The following is a 23519-nucleotide window of genomic DNA, read 5'->3' on the forward strand; positions in this document are numbered from 1 at the left end:
AGCCAAATGGCAAATGATTTAGGTAAACTAGAAAAATGGTCAGAGCTGTGGCAACTGACATTTAATGTAGATAAGTGCAGGATAATGCATCTTGGATGTAAAAACCCAGAGCACAGAATATTTGTTAGAGTCCTAACCTCAACATCTGAGGAAAGGGATTTAGGGGTAATTATTTCTGATGACGTAAGTGGGCAGACAAAGTAATAGAGCAGCAGGAAATGCTAGCCATTGCACAGAACACTGGTGAGACCTCACTTGGAGTATTGTACGCAGTACTGGAGACCGTATCTCCAGAAGGATATTGATACTTTAGAGAGAGTTCAGAGAAGGGCTACTAAACTGGTTCATGGATTGCAGGATAAAACTTACCAGGAACTTAACATGTATAGCTTGGAGGAAAGATATGATAGAAACATTTAAATACATTAAGGGAATCAACACAGTAAAGGAAGATATTATATTTAAAAGAAGGAGAACTACCACAACAAGAGGACATAGTCTTAAATTAGAGGGGCAAAGGTTTAAAAATAATATCAGGAAGTATTGCTTTACTGAGAGGGTAGTGGATGCATGGAGTAGCCTTCCAGCTGAAGTGGTAAAGGTTAACACAGTAGAGGAGTTTAAGCATGTGTGGGATAGGCATAAGGTTATCCTAACTATAAGATAAGGCCAGGGACTAATGAAAGTATTTAGAAAATTGGGCAGACTAGATGGGCCCAATGGTTCTTATCTACCGTCACATTCTGTGTCTCTATGTTTCTATAATGTTTTCAGTCAGTGGCGTACATACCAGGGTATGTACCCACTGGGTCAGCCTCTTCTCCTGGGGGGCCCAGGAGCCGGCCACCTCAGAGCCCCCCGAGGCTGACCCTGCTGTCACCCCACGGCCGGTCCTGCGGGCGCACAAGAGAGCACTCTCCCCTGAGTGCTTCCTCTTCAGCTCCCTCACGCACCGCACTGATACCGGAGCCGGAAGATGACGTCATCTTCCGGCGCCGGCATCCCTACGTGGCGCGTGAGGAAGCTGAAGAGGAAGCTCTCAGGGGAGAGTGCAGGACCGGCCGTGGGGTGACAGCAGCACCACTGGACCCCAGGGAATCCCCTCAGCACTCCAAAAGGTAAGGAGGCTGGGGGGATTAAATAAAAAAAAAACATGTGTGAGTGTTAGTGTGAGTGTTAGTGTGAGTGTTAGTGTGTGTGTTAGTGTGTGTGTGTTAGTGTGTGTGTTAGTGTGAGTGTTAGAGTGTGTGTGTCTGCTAGTGAGTGTCAGTGAGTGTGTCTGTTGAGTGTGTGTCTGCTAGTGAGTGTCAGTGAGTGTTACTGTGTGTGTCTGTTACTGAGTGTGTTTGTGTGTGTGTTAGTGAGTCTGTTTGATGTCTGTTAGTGAGTGTGTGTTTGTCAGTGAGAGTGTATGTTTTGTAAGTGAGTGTGTATGTATGTCTGTCGCTGAGTGTGTCTCTGTCAGTAAATGTGTGTGTCTGTTAGCTAGTGTGTATGTGTTTGTTCGTGAGAGTGTGTGTGTCTTCAGCACTTACCTTTCTCCAGCGCCGGACTCCCTTGGTGCTGGGGATCCCTCCACCTCTCAGCTCCGAAGGCGAATGCGCGGCAAGAGCAGCGCACGCATTCAAACCGCCCATAGGAAAGCATTACTCAATGCTTTTCTATGGACGTTCAGTGTCTTAGAATCGCGGAAGCGCCTCTAGCGGCTGTCAGTAAGACAGCCACTAGAGGCTGGATTAACCCTCAGTGAAACATAGCAGTTTCTCTGAAACTGCTATGTTTTCAGCTGCAGGGTTAAAACTAGAGGGACCTGACCCCCAGACCACTTCATTGAGCTGATGTGATCTGGGTGTCTGTAGTGGTCCTTTAAGTGTGTGTGCATCTGCATGTACTGGCATACATACCGCGGTCGCAGGGGTCGCAGCCCTGCAACCCCTGCGACCAGGTGCCTGCCGCCATGTGTTGCGGCCAGAGTAAGCGCGCGGGGGGTGGCCACGGATCAATTTTCGCACCGGGGCCCCATGGGTCATGTGTACGCCACTGTTTTCAATAGAATTATTTTTTTTTATCACTATCATGTATACATCAAACATAGTGGATGGGTGCTCATTAGTGCATTTAATGCTAACATGTTTTCTGGGTGTAGCTTTGCTTTAAAACAAAACCGTTCTCAATGGATTCCCTAAGTGACGTTTGTCATACTTATTCCTTACTGAGCTATGACAAACAACACTATTTATCTAAGCTATTTATTTAGTGCCTTTCCCTGAAAGTTCTCACTACACTTTCCAACACATAGGAGAAGGACAATAGAAGTGTAGCAATTAACAAATACTAGGCAGAATATCTCACAATCTTTACAATGTCCTGGTTCTCTGGTAAACCAGACACCTCACAAGTGAATTTTAAAAGAATGGCTACAATCTATAAGTTAGACGATATATATGAAGATATTTCATTGGTTTTGGTATTTCTATAATGCTCTAACATTATAACAACTCCATAAACCTGCGCGTTTTATATCTAACTGTTTGCTAAATATTTTATCCCATAATGCTGTTTGTCCAGCACAATAATGAACTTGAACTTGGTTTGCGCCAAGGCAAATATAAAGTACAGAAAAATGAAACATAACACCTATAATTCACAGTGTGAAATCTTTTCAAACTATTTCAAATCACCTGTTCTGTGTTAAGAGAGTATGGCCGTAAGATGTGCCCACATTTATGTATTTTCTGCATGAGATGAGTGATTTGAAATAGCCTTGGAAGAATTGAAACTGTACACACTGCTTTGTTATTTTTCCCATTTAAGTATCTCTATGTTGATCCCATTGGAGTTAATGTATCCATTCACAATCCTGTAAAAAGTGTCACATTTAAAAGATAATCTACAAATTGAGATTGTTAATTTTAATGGAAAAGTTTGTCTTTATTTGACATAATATTGTCCCCTAAATAAAAAAAAACTACATGATTTTCTCAATTTGAAGCTGTAGTAACTTTGTTTATTAACATTTATCAACCCCCACAGTTCTATTACATGGTTAGATGGTATTCCCTGACATTTTCAGAAGTATAAATGTGCTCCCAAAGATCTCTCAGGGAGCATTTTCCCACTTCTGTGCATTACACTCACATAAGCTTTGTAGCAGTAAAACACCTTTATGTGATTCGACTATAAACCTTTTCACATAACATCAAGGGCAATGCTCTTACAAGGGAAATCAGAGGGACGAGGAGAGGATGTGGCAAACCATTAGCCAGGGTGCCCCAGCATCATGAATTTAGTTCAAAATATCAAAGAGGTAAGTGTAGACTGCGTAATCTACAGACACCCCAGTGCTGTGATTGCTGTGAAATTTAAAGGAATTTTCCAGACAATAGCTTCACTTTTACAACTTTGCACCAAATCTATATAGAAAACTGTAAAGATGAGTGTGAAGTCTGTAAAGCAATAGTCTGGATCTAGCCTAGGAAAGGTTCTAAGGACAGAATAAAAATACATTTTATTCAGGCAATATGACATTCCTTTTTGTTCTGGTTGTAAGTTTACATTCATGGTTCAAAATCTACACATTATGTAATCATACAAATGAAAACAAGGCTGCATACACGAAAGCCAGTCTACTTGGCCAAGTGTGCTTCCAGTTGCTCAAAGGTCCTCCTTGCTTCATACAGGGTGCCCAGTACTTAGTGCCATCCCTTGCCTTCTTATTTTGAACAACACTGACTTGATTAGGGTCAACCAGGCCAAAGGATCTGAAGGATGTTTTGTGAAATAATTGGTTTTGTACAAGTGCAAGATGGTTCACTAGCTAAAGCATGATAAGTTCTTGCCACCATTCAGATGATCAAACTTACTGCTAATGTGTGAAAATCTTCTTAAAAATCTCCAGAAAAGACTTGTAATATCCGTTGGGTAAACAATAATGGCCTGAACCTTTTACCATTTTTCAATGTCAAAATGAGTTCACAAAATGTGAGGGAGTTACCAGAGACTGATTGGAATCTGCTTACAAAGGGGGTTCTAGACGTTGTTTCAATGTCACACATTTCAGAAGCTTTGTGATATATCTCTTTCTTTCCTTCCTTCCCCTTCCTTGCTTTTGCTTGGCAAATAAGAAGTCCCAAATGGCTGCTTTGTGTGCCTACCAGACTGTCAATTGCACTACCTTGGGCATTGTATTTCAGTAAAGTACAGATACAAGGTAAAGGATAGCTATGAATGAAGAAGGTACCCAAACTAAAAAAGCTTTGATCCTTTTGGTGTATTCTATAGATTTAAAGAGAGGGGTAAAAAAAAGAGACCTTTCTGGGTAATCACTGAGCCAAAACAAATAATAATGGTATTATTTATGAATAGGTTGTATATCTTGAAATATGGGTTGTTCATTTGTGAAAAGAACAAGTAATCTTGTCCAGCTGGATAAACAACAACCAGGTGATATTTAGCTAGTTTCAGTTTAATACTGCACAGTGGTCCGAGGAAGAGTCAACTGCTGAGTCAAGAGTTTATGTTGAGGTCCACTCCTAGTATCAAAGCGGTGGTAGCAAAACATTCCGTGGAATGGAATGCGGCTTCTTAGAAAAAGCAACAGTGTCATCTAATAGGCAGAGTCTCATCTACAAAAAGGTAAGACACACAAGAAAACAGACTGTAGGCAAATAGAGCAACTGTCATTATCAGAAGGAGACTTTTCACATTCAAATAGAATATTCTTAATTACCAGAAAGTAGACCTAGTTTTGGGTCCTGACTCCGTGTTTTAGATCCACTGGTTCTGTGCTATTTGAACAGTTTTGTTTGGAAACCTCTCTTAGCCTAAGCATCAATGCATATTAGTGCAAAGTATTCTTATCTAAGAAATACAAACAGAATTAAGAAATTGTCTTCCGGTTGGATCCCATACCATATTTATTTAAGAGGTGTTGCGATGGTAGGCCTATTACCTTTTGTACACAAGCAGTGCTTGAAGATAGCTTCCAACTCTCCCACTTACATTATATTTAAAGTTTAAATTGTTTCTCTTCATTTTGTTCTCATATGCAGCAAATAAAAATCCTATAGAAGTGTGTTAGACATTCACAGGTTTAACCAGCATCAGCTAATAACATTGATTGTATGTCTTGGGGGCACTAAACATTAGCATTGACATGTCTGTCAATAACATAAATCAGCAGTAGTGTAATTTGTCTGTGAGGCGGACAGAATTCTACAGCCCTGTAATATATATAAATGGTCTAGTAATGCATCATTAATGTTAACCATGCGCAGATTATGTTATTAAAGAAAAGAGAAAACAAATTGAAGTCCTGGAAAAAAAAGAATGCAAAGAAAATAGAATATTGATATATAATGATATGTAGCACCCGGGAAGATAAATGTAAAACAAAATGTTATTATCCATGAAGAATTCCTTGGAAGGTGCCTTAATGCAAAGTTGTCATTCTATAGCCAAGATGTTCTCAGACTACACCTTCCATTATTCTCTGCCCCTCTATTGCATTCAGAGAATTTCGAGAGTTGTATTCCGTCAGCATCTTGGGGTCCAGAGTTTGACAACACAGTCCTAACACTATGTGACAGTTACCACTTCTTCAATGGATTTAATCTATTGTTGTGGAAGTCTTATTGGACTGCACATTATTTTTATTACTATTTTATATTTTAGGGACCAACTTAGTCACTAAATTGGCTCTAATTTGGGATAGGCTACTTGGACAATTAGTCTCTGAGCCAGTCTGAATTTCATATGAATTCATCTATGTCATGTTTTACTCCCAGTTTAGTTTAATGGAGAGTCCTGACCCTCCCAAAGCAGCTGAACAAATGAACCCTTTTAGAAGACCATTTTACTACCTCATCATTTCTACTCCTTTATCTGAGATATGTTTTGTAGTAAACATGATATGTTTTGTAGTAAACATGACTTTTTAAAATATACCTTAAAAATGCTGAACAGCATCGGACACCAAATTCACCTCCTAGTTGATACACTTTCAGTAATAATCTTCTAATTGTCTTTTTAAAATTTGGATTTTCACAGTTTACTAGCTCCCAGGACTACATTGGACAGGGAACAGAACACTGCTCCTCGTGGACTGTCTGATAATGTAAAATACCCACCAAGTAAACACGAAGACCAAGCTGGCTCTTATGCTTAGGATTATTGTTTTGTTGGAAGGTTCAATGATGCCCAAGCTTTGGCTTCCTCACGGACAGCATGATGTTTTCTTCTACAAACTCCTAATACTACAATGGATCCATCTTGCCTTCCACACACTGCAGGTTTCCAGTGCTAGATGATGCAAAGCAGCCCCAGAGCATCACTGAGCCACCACTATGCATAACTGTAAGAGAAGTGTTCAGCTTATGCTTCATTCTTTTTCCTCCAGACCTACCGCTGATCCATTGTGCCCAAAAATTCTAGTTTCATTTCATCACTCCACTAAACAAAATTCCCAAACTTCTGTGGCTTATGTATATGATTTTGAGCATACTGGAGCTGACTTTTATTGTGCTTTTGGTAGTAGTGGTGTATGTCTTGGAGTTCTGGCATGGAAACCTTCTGTTTTAAGTACTACCTGCCTAACTATGCTCACTGAAACCAAAGTGCCTGTTGCCAGCAAGTCTTTCTGCAGGTCGTTTGGAGTCACTCAAGGGTTTTTCACAACCTACCTTCTCATGAATATGGTTTCCACCATTGATAGCTTCCTTTAACTTTAAACTTGCTAACTAAACTTCCAACAGTGTCTCTAGGAGCATTCAGTGCCTTCGCTATTTCTTTGTATTCTGTTCCTTGTTTGTGAAGGGTGATGATTTCTTCTCTTAACTTTGTTGACCATTCTTTTGACTTAGCCATATTTCTAACATGCAGTCAATTGTGACGCTCAAAAAGCCCATAGCCAAATCAGGTATTTCAAGTGTTCTAGCTCAAGCACACCTGGTGGAACTAATGATGCCCTTGATTTGTTGCATCAGGTGTAATTGAGACAACACCTGTGTATTACATATGTGTGCTGCTACAAGGGATTCTATTCAGGGGGTTTAATTCATTTTGAGATTGTAGAAATCATTATAGGTTGCATTTTCAGATTAATTTGGCCAAACCACTTGAAGCATTCATTGTGTTGAGCAATTACAAATGCATTTATTTGATTTGTTCATTGCAAACAGCTAAACATATGTACATTTTGGCAATAAACTGGATTTTCAATGGGGGTTAAATAATTTGTATAGTCACCTCCAAATACTCTTTTTGCCTGTCCGGCTAGATCCTATTTTCTCATACATTCTATAGGATGATCATTCATTATGAGTGCACGTGATTTTGTATCTCAGTCTTTAAAAGATGTATGAGCGTTGCTTGTGAAAGTCAATGAAAGTTGGAGGCTACGTCAATCCAATTGCCCAAGAGCCTAGAGTTTTACTAGACTGGCCACAGCTACATTACGATTCATTCTTCAACCACGTACCCCTCAATCAGTCAATATTTAGCATCCTTTAATTGCATAGTAGAACAGTCTAGGGAACGAGAACAGTCAGATTTTAAATGGAGGAACAAAAGGGTTAAGATAATTATGCTTTATGCTCACACTTACAGAATGCAGGCATCTTGTTTATAAAAAACACAGGAAATCAAAATGCTTACTCATAATAAAAAATGTTTTTGTTGTAATTTAATGTGAACGTTGAAAAGGAAACATAATGGCTTGATTTTTTTTTTCTAAGTTAGTGGGTGCACATCGATAAAATATCACAAAGGTCAGATTATTAAAAGGGGAACAACATGTGTTTTTGTTTCAACTACTCTGTGTAAACAGCCAAAAGCAATGTATATGTTTAACATTATGCATCTGTACAGAACTTTATGCTGTGCTTTCTGTATGTCAACCTGCCTGTACCTGTAATATTGTGTAGTACTGTGGACCTGTCTAAGCTTTTTCCTGGGTATAAAAAAAATAATACATTCGCAATTAGATGATATAAAAAGAAAGCATTAAATTCCTTATCATTTGAGAATGAAAAAGTTCCTACATTGGTCTTATGATTGTTCTAACAGGGATAACTCCTAGACTAATAGGAGTTTATGATTACAAGACTGGGCTGTTAAGAGTCAGAATGTGTTAGAAATCGGGCTTGGCTCTAACTGGGCAATATATATAGATGAAACGTATGAGTATGAGCTCCTTGTAGCTATGTTTTCTTGGGTTTTGTTGTCTGTTCTGTGTTCTGTATTGTCACAGCTTCAGGATTCTTAAAGTTTCTTGGCCAATGCACAACCCAGAATGAATAAACATGCATCTAGTGGTGTTTTTTGTATTTTGTGGAAAACGTACCCATCCAGGGCAAGCTCTCTTACATTGTTCAAGGAACTGCTGCTGCAGTAGATAAGAATGGTTAACAAGTTAAGTTAAAGTCACATTATGTTCAGTTCTGCCATTGTTATGTTCAATAGAGCTGTGGCCACTGACTCTATTCATACTTATGTGTCAATGAGCTTTGAGTAGAATAGAATGGTCATAACATTAATAGCTTCAGGATTGTGATACCCCAAAGATACATTGGACTTTATGAACCAATGAAAATTCAGGAGTGAGATCGAGGTTCTTGCTTCTCAGAGTGGACAGGTAGGTGGGTACTGTCATCTACAATTTGGCATGACCATATCTCTATTTCTCTAGTATCTCCCAATGGCTATTTTGCCTGTGGATCCTGTTTTACAATCAATGGGACTAAGCAAAACGTCTTGTTTCAAACAGAATTGCTATAATAAATCAATTATACCAGCTCCCATAACAAAGTAACTCTCATCTTAATTGGGCTTTTTGTGAAAGAATCTATGAGTGAAATAAGTATCTTGTATCTTATCAATGCAATGAGGCTGCATAGTGATTAGGACTACCAAAATGCCCCTTTTATGACATATTCTCTACATAATAGCTATCAATATATTATCAGTAACAGCTACTGGCATATTCTTGCTTATACCCTCCTCCCTGCCACACCCGTAGAAAATCCCACCAAAACCCAGGTGACTCACTATGGTCATTTGGAATGTTGGGATAGCATTGCATATCGAACAAGGGGCCAACTCTGAAATTGTATTCCTCATTAAAAAATAAGTATACGATAGTATATGCCATTGTGTAATTATTTTGTAGTGGCTGTTTGTGTTTAGACAGAAATATTGAAAGATTAGCTCCTCTAGGTTACTGGTTGTCAAAAAGGCGATGTGACTTTATAAATGCAGAGGGCTTGATTGTCTTAGCAGAATAAGGGATTACTCTGGTTAGTGAATAGCAGAGTAACATTTCTACAGTAAACAGAGTAAACCCTTATTCTGTGAAGAAAATTCAGACCAGAGCGTCTATCAAATATTTTGTTTGTATTTTTTTGCTTAATATTGTTGCAATGTATTGTATACTTACAATTTACATTATATATTATATGTTTTTTATGTAAAAAGAAAAAAAAAAGATATGTACAATTTGTTTCTCAATGTTACATTTCTCATAATAGGTCTTTTAAAGTAGGAAGACTTGTGTAAACAATCCTACCAGATTATCAAATAAACCAAGGACGTCTACGAACCAAATTAAGATTTTCTCTTTCTTTTTCAAACCACGGATATGGTTTTGTCTAAAACATATTATTCCAGATTAGTGATGTACCGAACTGTCCGCCGGCGAACAGTTCCTGGCGAACTTAGCGTGTTCGCGTTCGCCACGGCGGCGGACACATGCGCAGTTCGATCCGCCCCCTATTCGTCATCATTGGGCAAACTTTGACCCTGTGCCTCTCGGTCAGCAGACACATTCCAGCCAATCAGCAGCACTCCCTTCCTTCCACACCCTCCAACCTCCCTCCCAGCATCCATTTTCGATTCATTCGGAAGATGCATGCTTAGTGAGAGGAGGGAAAGTTTAGCTGCTGCTGATTAGATAGGGAAATTGATAGCTAGGCTAGGGTATTCAGTGTCCACTACAATCCTGAAGGACTCATCTGATCTCTGCTGTAAGGACAGCACCCCAAAAAGCCCTTTTTAGGGCTATAACATCAGGCTGCTTTTTTTTTTTTTTTTTCCTGTGTAATGTAATTGCAGGTGCCTGCCTGCCAGCTTCTGTGTGAGGTTCACATTGGATACTGTGCCTACTTGCCCAGTGCCACCACTCATATCTGTTTTAACAATAGGTTAAGCTTTACATTTAAAATAAATATTTTTTTTTCACTGTAATAGAAGAGCAGTTGCCTGCCTGCAAGCTTCTGTGTGAGGTTCACATTGGATACTGTGCCCACTTGCCCAGTGCCACCACTCATATCTGTTTTAACAATTGGTTAAGCTTTAGATTTAAAATAAATAATTTGTTTTCACTGTAATAGAAGAGCAGTTGCCTGCCTGCCAGTTTCTGTGTCAGGTTGGATGCCTTGCCCATTTGCACAGTCAGTGCCACCACTCATATCTGTTTTAACAATTGGTTAAGCTTTAGATTTTAAATAAATAATTTGTTTTCACTGTAATAGAAGAGCAGTTGCCTGCCTGCCAGCTTCTGTGTCAGGTTGGATGCCTTGCCCATTTGCACAGTCAGTGCCACCACTCATATCTGTTTTAACAATAGCTTAAGCATTAGATTTTAAAGAAATCATTTTTTTTCACTGTAATAGAAGAGCAGTTGCCTGCCTGCCAGCTTCTGTGTCAGGTTGGATGCCTTGCCCATTTGCACAGTCAGTGCCACCACTCATATCTGTTTTAACAATAGCTTAAGCATTAGATTTTAAAGAAATCATTTTTTTTCACTGTAATAGAAGAGCAGTTGCCTGCCTGCCAGCTTCTGTGTCAGGTTGGATGCCTTGCCCATTTGCACAGTCAGTGCCACCACTCATATCTGTTTTAACAATAGCTTAAGCTTTAGATTTTAAAGAAATCATTTTTTTTTCACTGTAATAGAAGATCAGTTAGTTGTCTGCAAGCGTCTGGGTGTCAGGCCTACTTCAGCGTGTGCTCTGCAGACCTGTGCCAGCGTGCTTTGACAGTTGCCAATCATATCTGGTGTCTCTTTAGCGTGCTTTTACAAAGAAAAAAGGTTTCCAGTGTAAGCTAATAGCAGCCAGTCAGTGTCCTTCAAGCGGCTCTGTCAGTCCTTCCTTCAGCGTGTGCTCTGCAGAACTGTTCCAGTGCACATTGCCAATCATATCTGGTGTCTCTATAGTGTGCTTTTAAAACCAAATTTTTTTTTCACTGTTATAGATTGAATAGCAGTTACTTGTCTTCAAGCGGTGATGCGCAACCATTATTGCTAGAGGATGTAGATAACAGGGATATCATGTCAGTGTGTATCATGGTCTCTGTGGACAGGGAACAGTCTCTATTCTGCTCTGTGTCAGTGTGTATCAGGGGTTTTGAGGACAGGTGTCAATCCATATCTGCCAAGTGACCCTATGTAGGAGGAACAGTCCCTATTCTGCTCTGTGTCAGTGTGTATCAGGGGTTTTGAGGACAGGTGTCAATCCATATCTGCCAAGTGACCCTATGTAGGGGGAACAGTCCCTATTCTGCTCTGTGTCAGTGTGTATCATGGTCTCTGTGGACGGTGAACAGTCTCTATTCTGCTCTGTGTCAGTGTGTATCATGGTCTCTGTGGACAGGGAACAGTCTCTATTCTGCTCTGTGTCAGTGTGTATCAGGGATCATTAGGATAGGTGTCAATCCATATCTGCCAAGTGACCCTATGTAGGGGGAACAGTCCCTATTCTGCTCTGTGTCAGTGTGTATCATGGTCTCTGTGGACGGTGAACAGTCTCTATTCTGCTCTGTGTCAGTGTGTATCATGGTCTCTGTGGACAGGGAACAGTCTCTATTCTGCTCTGTGTCAGTGTGTATCAGGGGTTTTGAGGACAGGTGTCAATCCATATCTGCCAAGTGACCCTATGTAGGGGTAACAGTCTCTATTCTGCTCTGTGTCAGTGTGTATCATGGTCTCTGAGGACGGGGAACAGTCTCTATTCTGCTCTGTGTCAGTGTGTATCAGGGCAGGGCTTTGAGGACAGGTGTCAATGTTAGGTGATTTCTGCCCTTTATGGATTAAAAGCAGACTCTGCATCAACTGTGCAATTTTCCATGGGAGTTTTGCCATGGATCCCCCTCCGGCATGCCAAAGTCTAGGTGTTAGTCCCCTTGAAACAACTTTTCCATCACTTTTGTGGCCAGAAAGAGTCCCTGTTGGTTTTAAAATTCGCCTGCCCATTGAAGTCAATGGCGGTTCGCGCGGTTCGCCGGTTCGCGAACATTTGCGGAAGTTCGCGTTCGCCGTTCGCGAACCGAAAATTTCGGGTTCGCGACAACACTATTACAGATTAAAGCAGAAACTTACTGCATGCCTAACGTGTCACTACCTTACATAAAAATCTCAGTTGTATTCTAGGAATTTGGAATTTTAAAATGTTGATCTGTGACTGCTCATTTGAGAAAAATCATATTAACATTTTTCATTGTGATTTGAAGCGATACAAAAAATGAAGACAGTGTCATACCTTGTTCTCCCACGGTCTTGGGCGATCTCTTCTGATACCGTGGTTCCCACGACTACGGATACTCCATCGATCTCCCTTTATTCTAATTGCGGTCCAAGGAATACTGGTAGAGCGCACACACAAGATACGGACAGCAACTGGGAGAATTATTCCAGTTCAGCTATTATTTAGATCTTCAATTTGAAATTCACTTTGAATTCGTGACAATTCCCACTCTAGTAAATAACCCTTTAAGTAACCACACAATGTCTAAAAATTAACTTACATTAAGTGACATGAGATCTTTGCTAACTACTGAAAATCTCACACAGAACTGCCTAAATATTAATGGGTGCTTTCCTATATTTCCCATAGGCTTTTTTTTTTTACAGCATAATAATCCTAATTAAACCTCTTTGCTCCTTTGTACAGCCCAACAATAGTTACTCCTGTCACTTCTACATGTTAGAGAAGCATAGTGTTAGCTTAACTGGTAGAATTGACATACTGCAATGTGAGGTTGTTCATTATACAGACTAGGCTCACTCCAATCTCCTACATCAACTCTTCTGTGGTCTTTTTTTTCTTTTTCTTTTTCGCCTGCTGATGTTCGTTTCTTTTTATCCTTTTTATTTGTCTATCGCATTGTTAACATTATGCGGTAGCACGAAAGGAGCTTGTTTTATGTTTTTTTCCCCATACTTTCTCTAAAATGATGACCTTGTGGCACAATCTTAATGTTCACTTGTTTAACACACAATTTGTTAAAAGGCCTGTTATTCTGTCACATGACTGTCTATAAATAAAGAATGAAAAAACAACAACTGACATACTGAACATCAATAAATATATTTAGCTGTATATGAATACCATAAAGTTCTCATTCTCCACTCACTGCGCTGTTAGTGAGAGGCCAGTAAAACAAACAGAGACCCTCCACGTCCCTCACAGTGTCAAATGTAAGCTGAGTGGCTTCTGTATAGAACCCTACCCAAACACAAGGTGCGTGGGGGGACCAGCCGACCATTTTGTATCAAAGTAACAAGAATTGTCTTGACAAACAATTCTCCATATGACTTCACTCTGTGTGTAATGAAACAAAGATTAAGTTTACCACAGGGGGGCTGCATGTTCCCATGAGGTCCTAAATTCTCCAAAACTAAAGTGAGGTAATTTATTTAGTAAATACAAGTGTTTAGGAGGCAGACAGCCTTTAAATGGCACCATATTATACTTACCTGGAGCAGAGCGTATTTTAGGATCCAATTAAGGTGAACAAGGTTTTATGTGTGCATTACATTTAGTTTGATGTCCATTTCTGCTCTTTGATTTTGTGAATCACGCCCTAATATCTATGAAGAGAGGTGATGTGCTACCATAATGGAACAGAGGACATAAGATTAGAGCCTATCTGTAGGCTCCATTAAATGTGAGTTTGTATATTCATATCTTATCACATCACAGTGTGGTTTTATTTTGAGGTACTCTACTATTTATCTTTTTTTTCTTTTGTCTTTTATGTAATACATGAAAATATATGAAAATACACATCACGTTCAACAGGGTTAAGTGTGTATTGGAAGTCCACTTTCACATTGTGTGTGTTTACCACCAGAACGTATTCTGTGCAGACTTTGGCAGGTTAATGTGTCTGTAGCTTATCTAATATTTTAATTTTAACAGGTTATTTTCCCTCAGGGCCATCCATAGGAGAAATAAATTGCCTGATAAACCTAGAGCGTTTATTACACAAGCTGGCTTTTTTTAAAATCAGCCCTAATAGCATAGAATCCTCAGACTGTTGATGATACAACAATCTGCAAACGTACTGGTAATAGTGTAATATTAGCATAAACCTATGTACACAGAACAGTTGCTACATCCTGGTGATTCCTTTCAGTTTCAGTAATGTTACCACGATAACAGGCCCTGTGTCACATTTATCTTGCAGTATCCAATGATATATACCCCAGTGGTGTCATAGTGAAATCATTATCATGACAGGACAAAGATAAAAAAAAAAGTTAGACTACATAAAAACAGATTTATTGTCTTCCCCTGTACAAAGGATATAATTGGGAAATTTTACTTATTTGATACGTGTTTCCTTTGGTTGGAGTAAAAGCTTTATGGAATATCCAGATTAAAGGAGATGGACTAGTTTATTACTATTACACAGTTTTAAAGCACATCAATCCTTGCGCACAGGAGAGTAGAGCTTACCTTCTTTATATAACATGTTTTATAAAAATGGGCACTGTTGTTGCATTCCTGGGAGGGGAGGTGATATTATACAGGTGTGTTGTTTAATTGGGTATCAGCCTACTAGAATGTATTTTTGAAAGGTCTTTGTTTGCTGAACAAATTCAGTATTTCTGGATTCATGCCACAGAGAACCTCTGCAGACACACCTCTTGTTCTTTTTTCTGAATTGCACAAGTAAATGCAGCAGTTTTGTGCAAGACATTATGTCACGTGACTCACGTCCCTGCCTCCTGCTTCATTTAAAGTCACTGAAATGGACTAAGACTCTAGCCTGCAGGAGGCACATGTGACTTGCCTCGTTGCAACGAGGATGATGGGCTGGTCAGGGATCTCCTACCCATTCTTTTAAGTGACTGTGATGCCAAAGGCAGCTCTAGACTTTGTGAGACCTAAGGTAATGTTTCAGTTAAAGGCCTTAGTGCTGTGAGTGGTGACAGTATCTGATATGTGTGTGTTGGCTGTGTGTGAAGTATGTGTTGGCTGTGTGTGCAGTTAATGTTAGCTAAAAAGGACCAGTGTATGTATGTGGGGGTGTATTCCTGTAAAGAATCAGTGTACAGATGTGGGTGTGCATTTCAGAGACTGAGCTTGGAGAGGGTGTTGTGAGTGTGTGGAGACTGTGTTGGGGGAGACTACTTGTTGTGTTTTGTATGTGGTGGTAGGCTTCCTGAGTGTTGTGTGTGCTGTGATTGCTTGTGGTATTGCATGTTTGTAAGGGTGCTGTTTGTGGTGTTGAGTAGACGGAGCCTGCATGTGGTGTGGAGTGTTTTGGAGATGCTGCTTGTGGTGTTGCATGGTTGTGATGCTTTAGGCTGCATGTGCAGTTGTGTGTGTATGATGTTTTCAGTGTAATGTGTGGAGAGGATGTTTGTGATACATTGTGTGTATGAAAATGTGCATTAGTGTGTCTATGGGGGGAAATAAGGATGTAGTGCATGTGTGCTGGAAATAAGGGATGTAGTGTGCATATCTGGGGGAGTTAATGTGTTGGCTGTGTGTGCAGTTAATGTTGATGTATTATGTGTATGGGAGAACATGGCCTATCGTGTGTAGGGAATAGGAGCTGTAGTGTCTATAGGGTAATTATGAGCTGCAGTTTGTGTGGGGAAATAAGGGCCATACTTTGGTGGAATAGGGGCTAGATTGTGGGAGATAGAGGCTGTTGTATGTGTGTGTGGGTAATACTGGTAGATTTACAAACAACAAAATATAAAGTTTATTACCCCCTCTCCTTTGTTTACCTTGGACCAGAGAGGGAGGGACATTGCAGACTACAGGCGACTCTCCCTCTGCCTGGTGCTTGATAATGAATCAGAGCATTGCCATGGTAACTTATCGAAGTGCTCTGATTCCCTTCAGAGACCTATGCACTCGGTCTGCATTATCTGGTGGAGCCAGGGACGTTTTAGCCACGAGGCAAACAAGACATTTGCCTTGGGCGGCATTTTCCAGGGGGCGGCAAAAAAAGCCGCCCCTCAAATGCCCAGGACAAATGTCTTGGTAGCCTTGCAGCTAACTGACATGCCGGTCGGGCTGCTGGGCTGGTTGCAGGGCGGGCGGGCGGCTGGCGAGGGAGCACTTCCTCTGAGCTGTCTGTTCAGCTCCCTCGCGCGCCGCAGAGTGAGGATGAGAGCTGGAATATGACGTCATATTCCGGCTCCCAGCCTCACTCTGCGGCGCGCGAGGGAGCTGAGCAGACAGCACTGGGGAAGTGCTCCTTCGCCAGCCGCCCGTCCGCCCATGCTGCCCGCCTAGCAGCCCGACCGGCAGCCCCACTAGACCCCAGGGAGAAAGAGAACCCCCCCCCCCAGAATTCCCAAAGGTAAGGGGGCTGGGGGGGTAAATAAAAAAAAAGTGTTAATGTGAGTGTGTGTATATGTCTGTCTGTTAGTGAGTGTGAGTGTGTCTGTTAGTGAGTGTGAGTGTGTCTGTTAGTGTGTGTGTGTGTGTGTCAGTCTGTTAGTGTGTGTGTGTGTGTCTGTGTGTGTATGTCTGTTAGTGAGTGTATCTGTTAGTGTGTGTGTCCCTGTCTGTTAGTGTGTGTGTGTCCCCGTCTGTTAGTGTGTGTGTGTCCGTCTGTTTGTGTGTCTGTCTGTTAGTGTGTGTGTCCCCGTCTGTTAGTGTGTGTGTGTCCGTCTGTTTGTGTGTCTGTCTGTTAGTGTGTGTGTCCGTCTGTTAGTGTGTGTATGTCTGTTAGTGAGTGTGAGTGTGTCTGTTAGTGTGTGTGTGTGTCAGTCTATTAGTGTGTGTGTATCTGTGTGTGTATGTCTGTTAGTGAGTGTATCTGTTAGTGTGTGTGTCCCCGTCTGTTAGTGTGTGTGTGTCCCCGTCTGTTAGTGTGTGTGTGTCCGTCTGTTTGTGTTTCCGTCTGTTAGTGTGTGTGTCTGTCTGTTAGTGTGTGTATGTCTGTTAGTGAGTGTGAGTGTGTCTGTTAGTGTGTGTGTGTGTGTGTATGTCTGTCTGTTAGTGAGTGTGAGTGTGTCTGTGTGTATGTCTGTCTGTTAGTGAGTGTGTGTGTCAGTCTGTTAGTGTATGAGTGTCTGTTAGTGTGTGTTTCTGTTAGTGAGTGTGTTTCTGTCAGTGAATGTGTGTTTGTGTGTGTGTATTTAGAAGGCAGGGCGGGGGGAAGGGTTGGGCGGGGGGAGGGGGGCGCCTGAGATTTGTCCTGCCTAGGGCAGCACAAAACCAGGATACACCACTGGGTGAAGCACAATAAACTAGGCAACCTTCTAACTCACTGAATTAAAGAGCCATCTCTGTGTGATGCCACGTGTTACTGATGGAGAAGAGCAGGCCTAACTCCAATCTCTGAGGCTTATAGTGATATTTTAAGTTGCCTACTCTCTCCCTGAGCAAAACTCACAGGTTGCTTACCAATAAGGCCAGTACTGAGTCTCGTCAATACATGCTGTCATTTTCTCTTATTCATGAGATGACTGAAGGAAAAGTTGATACATATTACACTTGAACTTCCCAAACTACAATAACAGTGAACTAAAGCCAAGGATATTTGTATTGGCTTTATTCATGATGATTGAGAATTCCAAACAATTCGACACACTTGTCTTTTTTTTTAATACTTTTTGAAAGTTGCCTGGGAAACATTCACAAACATTGTAAATTGAGACTTTGGATCTTTTTTTTAATGATCTCATCTTCTTTTCCTGAATGTCAAATTCTCTTACATTTACCAAATGCAGCTCCATTCAGTGTTTACATGCAGAGGGTTTGATTTGATTGGGAAATTGAAGGGAAGGCCAGATGAACCGTGTGTTGTAAATGTAACAAACATACATTCCAAGATGAGGCTGTGAACGAGATCCATTTATGTCATACTCTGGTCATAAGGTGGAAAAACATCAGTAACTACTGGAAGCACATCAATTAGATTTCATAATGAGGCAGGTAAATTTAACAATATAGGCTACTCTATAATAAAAAAATTCCATCACTTTACCTTTATCATACTTGGAACATTTCCTTGGACACTCGTCCTGGTGTATCTGTGACAAGTATTGGTGGTTAACTGACAAGTGCCTTGGTAGATAATTAAGGGGCTCACAAAGCTTATAAATACAAATTTCAGCAAAGAAATGTGCAAAAAGACTATTTTATTTTGATAAAAATGTGCTTTATGCCTTGACACTTAACCATACTCATTAAAGTGGTAATGGTCGGACATTCCAAGGAAATTTCGAATGTAATGCCAAAATTGCCAATCGGGAAGGCTTGGAACATTTTTCCAACTTGTGTATTTTGACCTTAAATTTGAAATGCTTGTTGAATTGACTTTGACTTCTACATGACTCTCAATGACTTCAATGATTAACACTGTTAGTTTTACAGGATGTCAGGAACTGACTATAAAGAATTATTTCCATTCAAGAATTTAGTCACAAGAAGTGATTTAAAACCATCTTTATAACGCACCCTAACATCAGAGTGCATGCTGGGGCTATACGATGGATCGTGGTGGTATATGTAAAACAAGCAGCAGAAGGCATAAAGCAAGAGATGATATTTAAGAGGTTATCCAGAGTTCACAGAGAGGGTTTTTTGACCCTGTAGGCTAATATGTCCACGTAAAGAAACCTATGCCATTTACTAGATTTTAAGTGAAAATAGACCTTTGTTTAAATCAGAGTCTATAGAGGGAGATTAAGTGCAAGATTCAAAGTTACTCTGGGGAATTTTCTTTGACAATTATGTGAATTCATTTAATATTCAGATTCAGTTGTGGTTGGTTGAAAACCAATTCACAAAGTGTAGGATATAAATCTTCAGTGGAATATTTTTGGTGGTCGTCAGAATGTTATCGAGTTCAAACCATGATTTTAGGAATTACAATATTGGGAGAAAAGTCATATATTCTACACAATCAAAAAATATCAAACTAGTATAACATAAAAGGCTAAAGAACACAGACTTAAAAAAAAAAGACCAGATGCTCTGATATATTTTATGGAATAACACAGTTCACCCAGAAACGACATTGTATGTTTCTTAAGCAAAACAATGATTACTTGATCCAATTGATAATTTTGATTCAGTATTGTAAAACCCTTAAACGTTCACATGACATTGTGGATCTTACTGCTTTCAGTGGGCCCTTTGTATTACATAAACGGTCAATGTATCATGTGATTAAGGGGTTGCCATGGTGAGTATACGCTGTGTCACTGAATAGCAAGGAATGTGCACTTCCAAGATACAATATTATCAGAGTTACCAGTTCCAATCAAAGTTCCCATTGTAGTATGTCTATGTCTTCAGACATAGCTTGAGCCTTTCAAAACTGAACTCTGGGAATGAACTCTTTTAGCACAGCCTTTTTAGAGCAAAACTTAATTGTAATTCGTTTTATTTTATCATTTCACAAAATCAAACTGAGTTCATAAATATAAAAGAAAAACATTTTATTAGCAGTATAAAAAAAATGAACACAGTAAGACACAATAAAGCTGTTTTGTATGTTTTACACTAACTACCAAACCACCATTATATATGTTAGTGTGTGAATAAGGTTACAGACAGACTTGTTTTACTTTATCAAAAGACGCCCAGATAAAATACAATACTGAGGAAGTTCTCTAATGGTTTATTATAAACTGTTATTATAAAATTCTAGTTACAAATATGATTGGAAATTTTAAGCCGAAATAGCAAAACGGATAAAATCCTACAGCCTGACCTACATTTTTCATCTTCGCTATTTTGTGTAAAAATGTGTGATTTCCTTGCAATTCACCCTAGTTTAGGATTTTAGTTGTTAAAACAAATAAAGAAATTCCTTTATAAAACTAATATAAAATGTGTTGTTTTCTTTCTCCCTTTGTAAGCAAAAAGACTGCTATAAGCTGTTGAGATATTGGACTGGGAACATTTTCGTCTTCCTAGAGATGAATTGGACTTATTTGAAGCTAGCTTAGCAAACCACCCGACATTCAATTAAGAAATCATTAATTAAGAAAGTATTAGTCAAGACACATTTCAAGACATATTTATAACATTTGGTATGCAATATTTTAAGGGCTTTATAAAGAAAAATCATTCGGGCCCTGAACAAGGAACACCCCACTTATATTTTTGACTATTGACAAATACAAATGCTTCCAAATATAGGGAAACACACACACACACATACATGCAGTAGTTCAGTCACACACACACACACAGAAACACACACACACGCAGTAACTCAGTCACACACACACACGCAGTAGCTCAGTCACACACACACACACAGTAGCTCGGTCACACCCACACAACCACTCACACACACTCTCACACATACATGCAGTAGCTCAGTCACACACATTCAAACATACATAGTGCATCACAATCATACAGAGCAAAACACTTACAGGGTTATTCACTAAAGTGAGGACTTGAGGTGAATTCAAAGTGGATTTCAAATTTAAAGTCAAAATAGTCAAACTGGGAAAATTCTCTGTCAGCTATGATTTCCATTCAGCTATTTTGACCTTGAATTTGAAATTCACTGTTAATTTCCCTTGAATTCTCACATTAGTAAATAAACCTGTTAGTCAGAAACACAGTGCGACACCATCGCAAGGACCATGCTGTGCCTTGGGCAAACTAGGTAAATGCCCAGGAGACCACAATAGTCCTGGGCCAGGCAAAGATAGGGGAACTCCCGAACTGGAAGAAAACTTCATAGAGGCATTGTCTGTTGTAGAGTCCACCTCTATCCCCTGCTGACACTTTTATCGCTGCAATTTGTGGGACGTTTGTGCATTTTCCTGGAGGGGCCTCTGATAATTCAGTTCCAGAGACAAAGTTGGAAAGGAAGGAGTGTATTAATCTTCTTCAACAAGTCTTTATACTGTGAGCTGGAACTGAATAACCAGATGGGGCACCAGCTCAGCTCTGGTCGTTCTGGCAGCTCGGCCCTGCCCAGAGTTTCTGGATAAGATAGGATAAAAGTTCAAAAGGAGAGAAGGACTGTCCTATTGTATGCAATTCCCCACTAAGCAATGTAATGATATATTATGGGTTGACATAAAGTTCAAGCTAGCCAAGTCCTCGTCTACAAAAAATAAATAAAAAAAATGTTACAAACTCCACACACTTAAACAGAGAACAACAGACACAAAAACTACAGAAATACAATAGCATTTCACGGAGGTTTTTATAAATAACAATGGCTTTATGTTTAGAGTTGAGCTAAACGTATCCATAATAAAATATAAAATGCAGAGGTGGATAATTAAAATGAATGTAACAAAACACTATACTGATTTTTTTTGTGTGTTTTTAAATCCTTGAAATCCACAAAGTCCTTGAATTAAAACAAAACAGAAAAAAAAAGTCAGGGTTTTTCAATTCAGTTATTTTAAATAAAAGATGTGTAATTCCCCGGTGGATTTCAGACAATTTGCAGTTAGTATAACCCAGATTCAGTCATTTTTGGGTTTTTTTCTTCATTTTATTTGTTGGCTGTTGGAGAATTGCCCTGCATTGTTTTCTCATTAATAAATACAAGTCATTGTGAAAGAATCCCCACACACTTCTTACCAAACTACTAACGGAAGAGAATTTACAGAGATTAGCTTTTTTTTAAAAGACACACATTGCGGCTGTGGGGGGGCAGGGGAAGGGGGGGTGGGGGGTTGTGTAAGTTTGTATATCTAATAAGTAAAAGTGTGCAGGAGGCATGATGAGATAATGAGGAGGGAGTCAAGAGCACTTATGCTAATTGTAGAGTATCTATGTGTATAGCGAAGAAGTATCCACCAAAACTGAAAGATAATTCTACATTCCATCCTCTTCTTCTTTAAAGCTCTCAATCTTGCTAATATTGGACAAACAGAGACAGGAAATTCCTAGTTCTGTATGAAATGTTCATTTCCCACTAGTGAGACCTAAACAGTGACTAATTTTGGCTCCACGTCTGAGGCTATCGGGTCACTAGGGATCATGCTGAGTGACCCTATGCAATTCATTTTCCCTCTCCATTCAACAGTGAAGTGACATGATGGTTGTGGCAGAAAATGCTATAGCCACAAAAAACAATTACCCAAATCAGTATCAGTTATCATAGGTTTAAAGGAACTCACAGAACATAAACCGTGATTTATTTTTATTTTAGCTATTTTCTTATACCACAAGAATGTTAACTGTGATAGTATGACTACAGTTAAAAGGAAACAGTCGCTTACTATTTTTATTAATAATATGTTTACGTATCCATCTGTATAAGAAATATGTTTTTGTGAGGCTTGAAAAATAAAATTAATTGTAAAATTCACACCTCTTTGTCATACAACTGGGCGCCTCCATCTTAGTTCCCTGCCAATCATTGTTGTAAACATTGTCATTTGCACCTGGCAGTCAGCATACGGAAAGCATACAGAGGAGAGGAGAAATTAAACGAGGTTTCTATTACTTCTCTTCATTTGGAATGTTTGTCTTGTCTGAACTGGATTATGAGACAAGTAATTTGATAAAACTTCAATATAAATTTAAAAGAAAATGGCATCTCATGAAAAAAAGTTCGGCACAAGTTATAGGTAATTTTCAATGTTTTATTCAGTAGTGGAAATACCAGAGGAGTGATGTTTCCCCTTTAAGTTATTTTCACGATAGATACATAGCTTGTTTGGGTGAGTGCAATGTTCTGCTTTTAAATCTAACAAATGCAACAATATCAGTAACTAGCAATACATCAACTCTAACTCATTTGAATCAGCTATAGTCAGCTCTCCAGCAAATTGGCAACACTTCGGCAACAACATCAAAACAAGACTGTGCTGCATACGGATATATCAAAATGGGGCAAGGAATTTAAATATTAGCTGGGAATATCCCACGTTTTTGGAATGATATGCGTTAAGCACATTGCTGATAACTTTATTGTTTTAAATATGTTCATTAGGAGAGGAGCAGGCATAACAAATAAAAACAAACAAATAAAAAACGACTGATAGTATACAAAGTAAACAGAGCATAACGGCACTGATATGAATATAACATAAATGTACAATGTTTATAAATATTTTAATCTAAAAGTCAAAAATACAAATTGAGCACAAAGTTAGTAAAGTACACACCTACACAGTGCTTTTAAACCTAAGAAAATGAAATAGCTGAAACTTCATACTAGCCCCATTATACATCTGTGTTCCCTCCTTTCCTGCTCATAAAAAGTGTCTTATCTGTGCAGTGTCTATCTGCTTTCTCTGTCCTCACAGGCTCCCCATACAGATCAACATATTGCAT

Source organism: Pelobates fuscus, chromosome 9 (genome assembly GCF_036172605.1).
Source record: "Pelobates fuscus isolate aPelFus1 chromosome 9, aPelFus1.pri, whole genome shotgun sequence".
Classification (NCBI taxonomy): Eukaryota; Metazoa; Chordata; class Amphibia; order Anura; family Pelobatidae; genus Pelobates; species Pelobates fuscus.